The sequence below is a fragment of the Silene latifolia genome, chromosome 11, assembly GCF_048544455.1.
Source record: "Silene latifolia isolate original U9 population chromosome 11, ASM4854445v1, whole genome shotgun sequence".
Lineage (NCBI taxonomy): Eukaryota > Viridiplantae > Streptophyta > Magnoliopsida > Caryophyllales > Caryophyllaceae > Silene > Silene latifolia.
Genome location: NC_133536.1, coordinates 37967864 through 37980485, shown reverse-complemented (window position 1 = coordinate 37980485; position 12622 = coordinate 37967864).

Genomic DNA, 12622 nt, shown 5'->3' with positions numbered 1-12622 from the left:
CCGAGCTGCCATACCGTCTTCAATTCCTATCCATGACATATCCTACAACGTCAACAAACTTGCTCAATTCCTCAATCATCCCACTGAAGACCACTGGTCTGCCCTTAAAATACTACCGCGCTATCTCAAAGGAACTCTAAATCACGTTATTCTTTTGAGCAAAAATACACCATTAAAACCTTCACACCTTTTGTGACGCGAATTGGGCAGGTGATAAATATGATTATATCTCCACAATCGGTTACATTATCTACCTTGGTCGTAACCCTATCTCTTGGAGCTCCACAAAACAAGTGCATTATCACGCTCTTCTAATGAGGCATAATTTAGAGCCGTGGCAGAAACTGAAGGGACCGCTGTACATTACATGTAGCAGCGGAAGATAGAAACGCGGTCCTCCTAAAACCTATTGCATTTAAAAACTTGTAAAACTGAGTAAAGGGACACATACTTTATGTGTAGACAATAAATTGGTCTAACCCCGAAAATACGGAATCTCTAGTGTATCCACATAGGTTCATCGCTAAATCGGTAATAATTAATCTCATTAACAATTAATCGAGGTTGGCGTCTAACAACACTCCCCGACGGCCGGATAGCGTGAATACCAATATTCACTGTGCTCGAACCCAGTAAAGGACAATGTATTTATTTCCCTCCGTCGTTCCAACTCCGGATCGTCCTAGGGTATGGTTTGACTGTCAAACCCCACTAGACGACCACTATGTTACATGTCTATCATTATTGGTCGGAAATGACTTTAAGAAACTTCTTTCTTAAATCATTCGACTACCCTGGCCAAGGTTTTGATATAACCAATAAGATTAATGACAACATAGAGTTCAAACTCATTACCTTGAGTTGACGGATTCCATCTTGACTCACCACTAATTGCATAGGTACTCAATTATACCCAATGACCATTTAACTAGTATTTTTACACACTAGGTGTCCGGTATCTAAGTATAATAAGTAGTCTATTAACTAGAATGATGATCTCAGGTCAAAGGATAAAATATACAATTACTACTTAAGAGAATTTCCACATTGACAGTGCATAGGTAATAATAACCATTTGGAAAATCTCACTGTTGGTCAGTTCAATAATCATATCTCCATATGCATCATCTATATTATAACTTAATGAATGAGATCCATTAATACTCATCTTATGAGTACCATTATCAATATATTGGTCTATCCGGATTATCATAGTCCCATTCTGATAATCCCACGACCAAGAACATTTTTAGACTAAACTCTATAATACTCGACTCTCATTATCATAATCTCTATTATGATGTCAAGTATACCAGTTTAATCAAGGACTTATCATCGTATTAATACCTTAATAAGATAATAGGAAAATGCCATTTAATTATTAATCTCCATTAATAATTACACTGTATGAAATTCGTTCAAAAAACGTTTCATAACGATTGCTCTGGGCCATAGTTCCAACAATCTCCCACTTGACCTCGAGGCAATCGGTCATGAACCTTGATCCCTGATCCCCATTTGCGCTTGTCAAACTCCTTTGATAAAAGCGCCTTTGTGAAAGGATCTGCATAATTTCTTTCCCTTACACCTGATGAATTTGAACATCTCCATGTTCGAACATTTCTCTCATCAGGTGAAATTTCCGAAGAACATGTTTAGATCGTTGGTGGACCCTTGGCTCTTTAGCTTGTGCAATAACTCCTTATTGACACACAATAGAGGAACATCTTCCTCCACTGAAGGAACAACACCAAGTTCAATTAAGAACTTTCTTATCCAAACGGGTTCCTTAGCAGCATCACATACGGCTAAGTACTTCACTTTGGTTACTGAGTCAGCTACTTTAGCTTTTATGGGATTCTTCCAACTCACTGCTCACCATTTAAGGTTAAAGCATAACCAGAGATAGACTTGCTATCATCCTTATCCAATGCGAAACTTGCATTAGTATAGCTAAACACTTTTAGCTTACAATCTCCAAAAATGAGGAATTGGTCCTTAGTCCTTCTCAAGTACTCAAGGATGGTTTTCACCATTTTCTAATGTTCCTCACCCGGATTGCCTGATGCCTACTCGCTACTCCTAGCGGTTAAGCCGCACCACGCCTTGTACAACATGACATCTCAGTGTACAAAGATTGGGAGAGCCCTAGCAGCTTCCTGAATCTATCTCCATAGATTCTTATTCCAAGAATATAAGCCGCTTCTCCCATATCCTTCATGGAGAACTGTTCAGATAGCCAAATCTTTGTCTCTTGTATGATTAGCACATCATTTCCTATTAGCAATATGTTAGCCACATATAGCACTAAGAAAATTACTGTACTCCCACTAGCCTCCTTTGAGAAATATTAATCGGAAAGAAAATAATCCAATAAGAACATAATCATACATCATCATGATATGGACTTCCTCATAATGATATATAAGTATTTTAAAACATGCATGAGCCCCCTGGTTGTCAGGCCGCTTCTCATCATAATTAAAATTCATCTGATTTTATCTTATAAAATCATTTCAGGCTCTACACTACATAGTCCCCCTGGTTGTCAGGTCGTTCCTATCAGTGTAGTTGAGTTTATCCACTCTAGTGACAGAAAATTAATAAATGTCATACCCTATGGGTTGTCCAGACTAAAAGTACAAGATTAGTTAACTTTTCTTCACCCCCGTATCATATACAATAGACAATATTATTATATCTCCGAACTACAAGCCCCCTGGTTGTCAGGTCGCTTCTTGTAAACGAAAATAAAATAATTTTATTGTCTACCTGAGTGACAACCTTTGACAAAATATCTCATATTTTATCAATTAAAAACTCAATAATATTTAATCGGTCAAGTTTTAATGTCATTCAAACAATTTGAATAACACAAGTGCTTATATCGTATATTAGCACTAAAAATTATATCTTTAATTTTATAATCGTCAATCAGATAGCTATAAATAGCCATCATATGACTCTTGCGGTTACAGAATCAAATATGTGATTAATTGGCTAACTAAAACAAGCATGAGCATCCAGCTTTAAGTATCATGTACCAACATCATTATGTTAACAATCATGCTTTATGCATACGTGCATAGCTAATAAAAGTTCATTTACATGTGCCAACATTAAAACAAAGTTGCAAACAAACTTATCATCAAAAGCTTAATGATTGAAGCAATTAATGGCCATGCAATTTTAACCAATGTTCCACGTAATGTTATCACACGTGAACCTTGAAGAACAAAGCTCAATGATAATAGCGAGAACCATTCTCGCGTATAAACAAGATCGGTCAAACTTACAGACCCAAATTTATAAATTATAGTAATGCAAAATTGGCTCTGATACCAATTGAAGGGACCGCTGTACATTACATGTAGCAGCGGAAGATAGAAACGCGGTCCTCCTGAAACCTATTGCATTTAAAAACTTGTAAAACTGAGTAAAGGGACACATACTTTATGTGTAGACAATAAATTAGTCTAACCCCGAAAATACGGAGTCTCTAGTGTATCCACATAGGTTCATCGCTAAACCGGTAATAATTAATCTCATTAACTATTAATCGAGGTTGGCGTCTAACAACACTCCCCGACGGCCGGATAGCGTGAATACCAATATTCACTGTACTCGAACCTAGTAAAGGACAATGTATTTATTTCCCTCCGTCGTTCCAACTCCGGATCGTCCTAGGGTATGGTTTGACTGTCAAACCCCACTAGACAACCACTATGTTACATGTCTATCATTATTGGTCGGAAATGACTTTAAGAAACTCCTTTCTTAAATCATTCGACTACCCTGGCCAAGGTTTTGATATAACCAATAAGATTAATGACAACATAGAGTTCAAACTCAATACCTTGAGTTGACGGATTCCATCTTGACTCACCACTAATTGCATAGGTACTCAATTATACCCAATGACCATTTAACTAACATTTTTACACACTAGGTGTCCGGTATCTAAGTATAATAAGTAGTATATTAACTAGAATGATGATCTCAGGTCAAAGGATAAAATACACAATTACTACTTAAGAGAATTTCCACATTGACAGTGCATAGGTAATAATAACCATTTGGGAAATCTCACTGTTGGTAAGTTCAATAATCATATATCCATATGCATCATCTATATTATAACTTAATGAATGAAATCCATTAATACTCATCTTATGAGTACCGTTATCAATATATTGGTCTATCCGGATTATCATAGTCCTATTCTGATAATCCTACGACCAAGAACATTTTTAGACTAAACTCTATAATACTCGACTCTCATTATCATAATCTCTATTATGATGTCAAGTATACCAGTTTAATCAAGGACTTATCATCGTATTAATACCTTAATAAGATAATAGGAAAATTCCATTTAATTATTAATCTCCATTAATAATTACACTGTATGAAATTCGTTCAAAAAACGTTTCTTAACGATTGCTCTGGGGCATAGTTCCAACAGAAACTACTGCCGAAGTATTATGGCTCAAATCTCTTATGGCAGAACTCAATCTTACCCACAACAATCAACCAGTAATCTTTTGTGACAATCTCGGTGCAACACACTACTCCGCCAATACGAGAACAGGTGCAACAAGGGCAATACGAGTTCAACATATAATCGGCGATGATTAAATGGCAGACGTTCTAACAAAACGATCCTTAAAGCACGATTTATTATATTTACATCCAAGATTGGCCTGCTTGACCGCCAGTCCTTCTTCCGGGATCATGTTACGGACAATAATTCTCCATATTAGACAACAAACAATAATTAATATGGCCAATTATCTTGTGTATATAATTCCCCCAATTACTCCTTGATTGTAGCTAATTATCTTTGGGTTCATACTCTAATTGATTCTCCTAACTATTGTATAAATAGACATACCTTTGTAATTATTCTTCAGGTGAATAATATACAAACTTTACATGTTAAGGATTTGACTTGGAACTGCCAAGTAAGGTAAGTGTCGGGTGTGAGTTCAGTGCAGCCACTGAACTGAATGCGGACGGGTGGTTTGGCTGGCTCGTGGATGTTGGGAATGCTGGATTCGGTGGGTGCCATGCATGGTGGTAGGGCGGCCGTGACAACAACATGTGGTGACCGGGGATGTTTGATTACTAAAATTTTAGGATTTTTTTTGCTCTGATATTGAGGCGGTAAATCGGAAGTACAATTAAGTAACAATTTATATAAATGACATGTTTAGAGAATTACATAATGAATAAATAAATGAGAAATGTGGATTATACATTATACAACTCGGGTAAGCTCTAAGTCCATTACCAAAACCATGCAACTCGACTCCAACTCCGTGTCTCGGCATGTGGTCCCGTATGCTACCAAAACAATACCTGTACTCAGACTGCTCTCCATATGATCGAAAATATCATATGAATCAACACAAGCCACCCCTATTAAAGCAAGTGACAATTACACACAATCAACACACGATAATAATACAAATATTCTAGACTCGACACATGAACATGAAGATGCAATACGTCAATGAAATGGGCAAGACATAATTCTACAACCACCTCATTGATACCAGAAACACGTCCACGGTACCAACAACACCACCCACCCAACAGCCGGACCGCAGTCCGTGAATCAGGTACTCGAAACACGTCCGTATTACCTAGCCCGGGCGCTAACCAGACCTCTGCCAGGCGTCGTGGCACGACACGAGCCCCTCCGTACTCCAGTCATAGACATGCACGTCCCTCTTGGAGTGGGAAGATCCAAGAGGGGACACAAGCATAAGACGGTCTCGCGACTCGTCTTTCGTCTCCTCAACAACCATGAATCACCACCACAATTCCTCTAACATCGTCCACAACCACATATAACACAATATGCAATACCATATGCCAAACATGTTACGAGTACGAGTACCGACAATCAATCCGGTGTTTTACGACACCACATCACCCTATCATGTTATAATACAACTCTACCAACAATATTAGACCAATGGTAAATACCCATTATCATGTGAGGATGCAATTTGGATCAATGTTACGAGAATAATGCAAATTACCCATTAAATATGAAACCACCAACATTTATGACTCGTACAACATCCATATTATTGAAACCGGGTAGGAAAATTCTAGTTTTTAGTATACTCTATAAGCAACTTGAAACAAGTAAGATCTTGTCTCATAAAACCATTTCATCCTACATAAATCACATAATAACTATCACAATACATTCTATACTCTTTTATAATACAAAACCCCTTAGTATTACCTTTAAACTACCCATATTACCCATTATAATTTGCAATTAACAAACCCACCAAGAACCCCCAAAAGCTAGGGTTCATAAGAAAAGAGGAAAAAGGTATATCTTGACTTACAAAGTGAAGGGAAGGGAAGGAGGAGGAGGGTAGAACATCTTCAAATCTAAGCCTAGAACCCATGGTGGAAGGTTTAAGAGATTTTTAGAGAGAGGGCAGAGGGTTTAAACGCTTAGAGAGAAGAAGGGAAATTATTTAGGGTTAGGCGAAAAAGGGATCCCAACATAGTTTATATCACCCTCTGACGAACTGCACTCAGTCGAGTAATGCCTGTACTCAGCCGAGTGTCACGTACTCGGTCCACCGCACTCTCCACTTGGTCCATTGCACCCTCACACGGTCTAGTATAAGTGACTCTTGGTCCACTGCACAACCATAACCTCACCCACAAGTAGTCTCTCGTCCAACCTAAGGTCCTCTCACACATCTCAAGGTTCCTATATATGCATCAAAAGATCCGGGTATTACAATCTTCGCCCCTTAAAATGAACTTAGTCCCCAAAGTTCGCCTCAACTCTCTCCTTTAACAAAACACTCCTCGTACTCCCTCTATCATCATGCTTTCATACAATCTCCTCAAAGGTCCATCCAAGTTCATGCTACTATCGTCACTCTCATCATGTCAACATAATGCTCATCCATATGTGACACTCATATCCTCCTTACCATCCCTATGCACTCTTTTGTGCTCATCATACCATACCATGCTCACTATCCTTCCTTAAATTCCCAATTGTTACACAAGTGCTAAATTTTCGTTGCTAAAGTAATTTGCCACCAAAATACCTTTCGTGGCGTAAGTGGCCATGAGAATAAGATAGATATGGGAAAAATAAGAATATGATTAGAATTGAAATTCTAGCCACGGTGATCCCGTGACTAATAACTCTCATGGCAAAAAAAATTATTCCCATGACAAAAAAAGTAAATCTCGTGGCTAACAACATACTCCCTCCTATTCACTATATTCTTCCCTATTTTCTTATTCGGATTATTCGGATTTTCTTCCCTATTTCCTTTTTTGGGTTAATTTGTGTGGTCCAAATTATGATGGCATATGGGGTAGTGTGTTTTGTGTGGTCCAAATTCACTTTCTTATTTCTTATGCAAAAAGGAAAAGGGAAGAATATAGTGAATAAGAGGGAGTATAAAAGATAAATAAATAAAACGTAAAATATTATTTTTTCACTAATGAGTCATATTTATATACTTCCTCCTATTCATTCATTTCTTCCCTCTTTCCGTTTTCGTGATAGTCGGATTTTCTTCCCTTTTTCCTTTTTTGGAAGGTTTTGTGTGGTTCAAATTCAATTGTATGTGGGGTAGAGGGTTTTGTGTGGTCCAAAATCATTTTCTTATTTCTTGTGCTAAATGAAAGGGGAAGGAATGAGTAAATAAGAGGGAGTACATTTTTATGCCTCCCTTTAGTTGTTTTTGATGCGGTTGTCGTGCTAAATTAAATCATTTATATGCCATTTATATTAGAATTTCGATACTTCTGTTATTTGGTATTTAATGCAGGATTGATGCATTTTTGGAGCACCGCAGAGTTGGCATGACGGGATACACGACGTATGGCATGGAAACCTAGAAGAGTGGATGAAGAAAAGTGAAGAAGACTACACAAGAAAGTGCTGAGAAGTGAAGATACTAGATCTAGTTGGCTTGTACTCGATCGAGTGAGTGTGTACTCGATCAAGTGTGATGTACTCGATTGAGTGCTCAGCATGCTAAAAGCTTTTTCCGGATCTTACCTAAAACTCGTTTAACTTGTAATATAAATACAAACTCGTGTTTTATTATTAGGGTACGCTTTATTTATCATTAGAACTCTTAAACCCTTAATTTTTATTCGGCATAGTTCATTGTTCTCATATCTACTCCTTGAATTACATTAATTGTTAATCTTTCCACAGTTATTAACCATTCAAGTTCTAGTTTTATAATTATTTCTTTTGTTCATCTTTTCATACTTTTAATTATGTCTTTTATTCATATCACTGTTGTTAATATTGTTAGTATGAGTTGGTAATCCTCCTATCTAGGGTGAAAGGGTATCTAGGTTGATTAGAAGAAGATTAATTGTTTATTTGTTAGCAATATCATATGAATTATCATCTGGTTGTTGTAATTTTTCTAATTAATCAATTTAGACCAAAGTTGTTAAATAGTGTAGAGAATTAGGATTTTCTCCGACAGGGTTAAGACTAATATAGGTTGCAATAAACAGATATATTAAGCTAGATACTTGAATCGACCGATCTTGTGACCTTAGATAATTCGATGGACCTTATAATTGGCTAAATTACATCCGCGGATAATTGACCTAGTGAACTCAATCCCTACACCTTTTAATCATATTTGAGTACACTTTATTTTATACTAGTATAGATCTTGCGCGAATGCGTGGTTTTTTAGATAGGAATATTAAAGAAAATAATAATTATAAAACTGATATATTTAACTCAATTTAAAATTTAATTGTAAATTTATTATTATTAATGTTTTGTATTAATCGGTGGAAAAGAAAAAGCTCAGTATAATCCAGATGTAAATATAATATAATTAAAGCCCAATAACAGATATGGTGTAATAAAAGCTCAATTACAGATATGATATTATAAAAGCTCATTTAGAGGCAAATTCATTTAGGCGAAATTTTTTTTGGAGAACTCTTATTCTTTTAGTATAAGAGGGATGCGAGACATAATAACCAATACTAAATTAGAAATTACAGAAAGAAAGAAACATAAAATTAGGAAATAACTTGGGTTGACATAGTAGGCTAAATCTCTGGGGTGAATTGTGAATGGATGAGTATTGTAGTAAAGGAGTTAGGGGACGGTAGTAAATTGCCTAATTTCTCATCTTGTGCCAATATGATTAATTTAGAATTAGGATAGATACCGCGCGAATGCGCGGTTTTTTAAATAAAAATATTAGAGAATTTAACAATTACATCATTGGTCTAACTTTATTTGAAATTTAACTATAAAATTTACTGTTAGTAATTTTTATATTTAGAGGTAGAAATCCAATTACAATATGTGGATAACATTATAACTTGAAGGAAAATTATGATAAGAGGTAGAATAAAGAAGGTTCAACAGTTTTTACTCCTAATAAAATTTTCTAATTTACTGAAACTATTTTGTTCACTTTATTTCAAAAAAATATTGTAGTTAATGCCATTATATCCACTAAAGATTTAATATAAGCGTGAAGTAATGATATTAGTAATACAATCAGATAAGATATGCGTTATAATAATTATACTTATGTACTCCATGTTTGTTAAATAACAAAATTAACCAAAATTTATATTTCGCATAGTATGGAGAAGGGATAAATATATTAAGTTAAAGTAGAAGAAAAAATATATAATTCGTAAGTTTTTTCATTTTAGAAGTAAAAATATCCGTGAATACTACATAAGTTTGTATCAAAAGAAAGAATTGTAGAATTATTTAGAATGAAAATGTTTGCTAAATAACTGTACGTAGCCATCATGTTTAGTTTTGAAAATAATAACAATAAAATATTTTATCACATCATATGTATATTAGTTCAATTTTATTTATGACAAAATCTGTATATTTTATTAATATGTCTATGCAAATTAAAAAATATATTATATCCGTTTAAAATGGAATAGAGATATTTATTGTTTGGAAAGTATGGCCATTTGTAGATATAATATTGTAACACCCCCATATACCAAAGTGCCTTACCCAAGACCACCTTAACATATAAGGGTGCTACCATCTCGGTTACCCGAGGTAGTATGCATCATAGAAACCATAATGAAACAACTTTTTAAAACAAGTGTAAAGAAAAGATTACAAGTCTTTAAACTCCAAAACCAAACAACCAAAACCAAGAGTCATAAAGCTAAACTCAGCTACCACTAATCGACACAACAGTGATGATGCCGCCCGTCCGTGTCCTGCGAGCTATCATAACATCTATCACCTGTTAGTCAACTGCTCACCATCTCCGAATGGATCACCACAGTTTTATAAACATAAAACGGGGTCAGTCAACTGTATAACCAAATCAATATACACAACGGAAACAAATACAACAACACAATCAGTCGATCTCCAACACCAGTCGATCTCCAACACCAACAAATACTAATCACTGACTACACACTAAAGTGTGTAGTGCTGCCAGGTTATCTATTGCAACAGGTAACCCACACCGTCAGTGGGAGACCGTAATCTTGCCCACCAAATCCCCGCTCATCGCAACGAGCGAACCCGGATCATTAATGTGCACATCCCCCTTGTAACGAGAGACACAAGAGCCGAACATGAGAATGAGACCCTCGATATGGCTCATCACAATCACAACCACAACAACCACTATCTCCTCCAACAACTCCAATCAACAATCACATGCCTACAGTCAATCATAAACAATCAATTAAATTATGCAGGCAACTGAGTAGGGAAACCCTACCTTATCCGTAATCCAAATCAATCACAGTAACAAATCAGAAAGGCTCCTCTACGAACTCGTCACCTATACACACATCATACAATCAAAATCTACCCTAAACCCCCAATAAATCTGGTTAGGGTTTAACAACAACAACAATATGACCATAAAGACAAAAGTACGATGCTTATCGATGAAATCGACACCAATGAAAGATCTAAAACCCTTGAATCTAGTCATAGCAGTGATTAGAACAATTGGAGAAGTTGTACGTAGTTTAAGTTTTAAAAGAATGATTAAGAAACTGTTAAGACGTCTTTATATACTTCTCCGATTATTTTAATCAAAACCGTGGATATAATCCTGTCAGACCGGTTACTCGACCGAGAACACAATGTAGTCCATCGAATAAGCCCAACGCGACCGAGTACCAACATACTCGATCGAGTTCTGACGTTCCAGAACTCAACCTCAGCACACCCGACAGCCTACTCGGCCGAGTAAGCCCTACTCGACCGAGTTCCCCATGATAAAAAACATGTGGTATTACAGTATTCCCTCCTTAAAAAGATCTTCATCCCTGAAGATCAAACCCAACCTGTAAAACATGTACACATAACACTTCACCGTCCAACACCACTCAACGCTCTTCCCCCGTTTTCGACACTAATTCCACCTGTAATACTACGGTTTTATAAGTCTTAGGGTACTCTATCGAGTGGGGCTTACTCTGTCGAGTAAGTTGGACTTTACTCAAAACAGTAGTCTGCCTGTAGGCTACTCGATTGAGTAAGCATGGCACTCGATCGAGTAAGGGTCACTCGATCGAGTAAGTTACTTACTCGATCGAGTAAGTCAGTTATCGGGTGATTTACGACGGGTTTGTTAATAATGCGGATTAATATATAATGTTTTGTCATCTTTTTCCTAAAACACTTTTACAAACCTAAAAACACAAAAAGGAGAAGATCTAAGTTACGTTGCTTCATCTCATCGCATTATTAGCAAATCCCGGAGCTAGAGGTGTCGGTTTTCATTGTTATTTATACCGTTGTGATCCTTGCGTCGTGGTTAAGTTTTACATATCATTTTTATAGCATTTGGTTAATGTTGATCAAACCCTAATTTGGGGATTTGGGGGTTTTTGTGATTATGTGGTTAAGGTAGTAATTATATGTATGTATGTATAGGAAGATGCTTTGTTGAGGAGAGATTCTGAGAAGCTGCTTAGATCGTCTGATTTCGTGATTGGTTTCCAGGTAGGGTTTCCCTACTCGGTATTAATTATATGAGGTGTGTGGTGGTTGTATTGTGGTTATTGATTAATTATATTGCTGGTGATTGTGACGGTTGTTGGTTTATATTGTTGATTGTTGTTGTATAACTGTCTGTGATATTCGGGGCGCGTCCTTGGCTGAGTGGAGTCACTTGCGGGAGTGGCTTCACGCCCTTGGTTCGCCTCCTGTGGAACCCTCCACATGAGGGATGTGCACATTAAGGAAACTTGGGTTATTCGCTCAGTGGTTGATGAGCGGAGATTTGGTGGGTACGGCTGCGGTCCTCCACTGGCGGTGTGGAGTACCTGTTGCGATGGGTACTCTGGCAGGACAGTTGTGTGGAGATTGATGATGGAGACATGGGATTGATGTGTTGATTGAACTGTTTGGCATTTGCTTCATATTTGTTTGTATCGTGTAATTAGTACTGACCCCGTTGTTTGTTTTGTAAAACTGTGGTGATCCATTCGGGGATGGTGAGAAGTTATTGAGCAGGTTTGATATGATGCATATGGGATAGCTGGGATGAGTCATCACTGGGAAGTTAAAAGAGTTTTCCGCTGTGTCAGACGATGTCTTTCAGTTATGTCA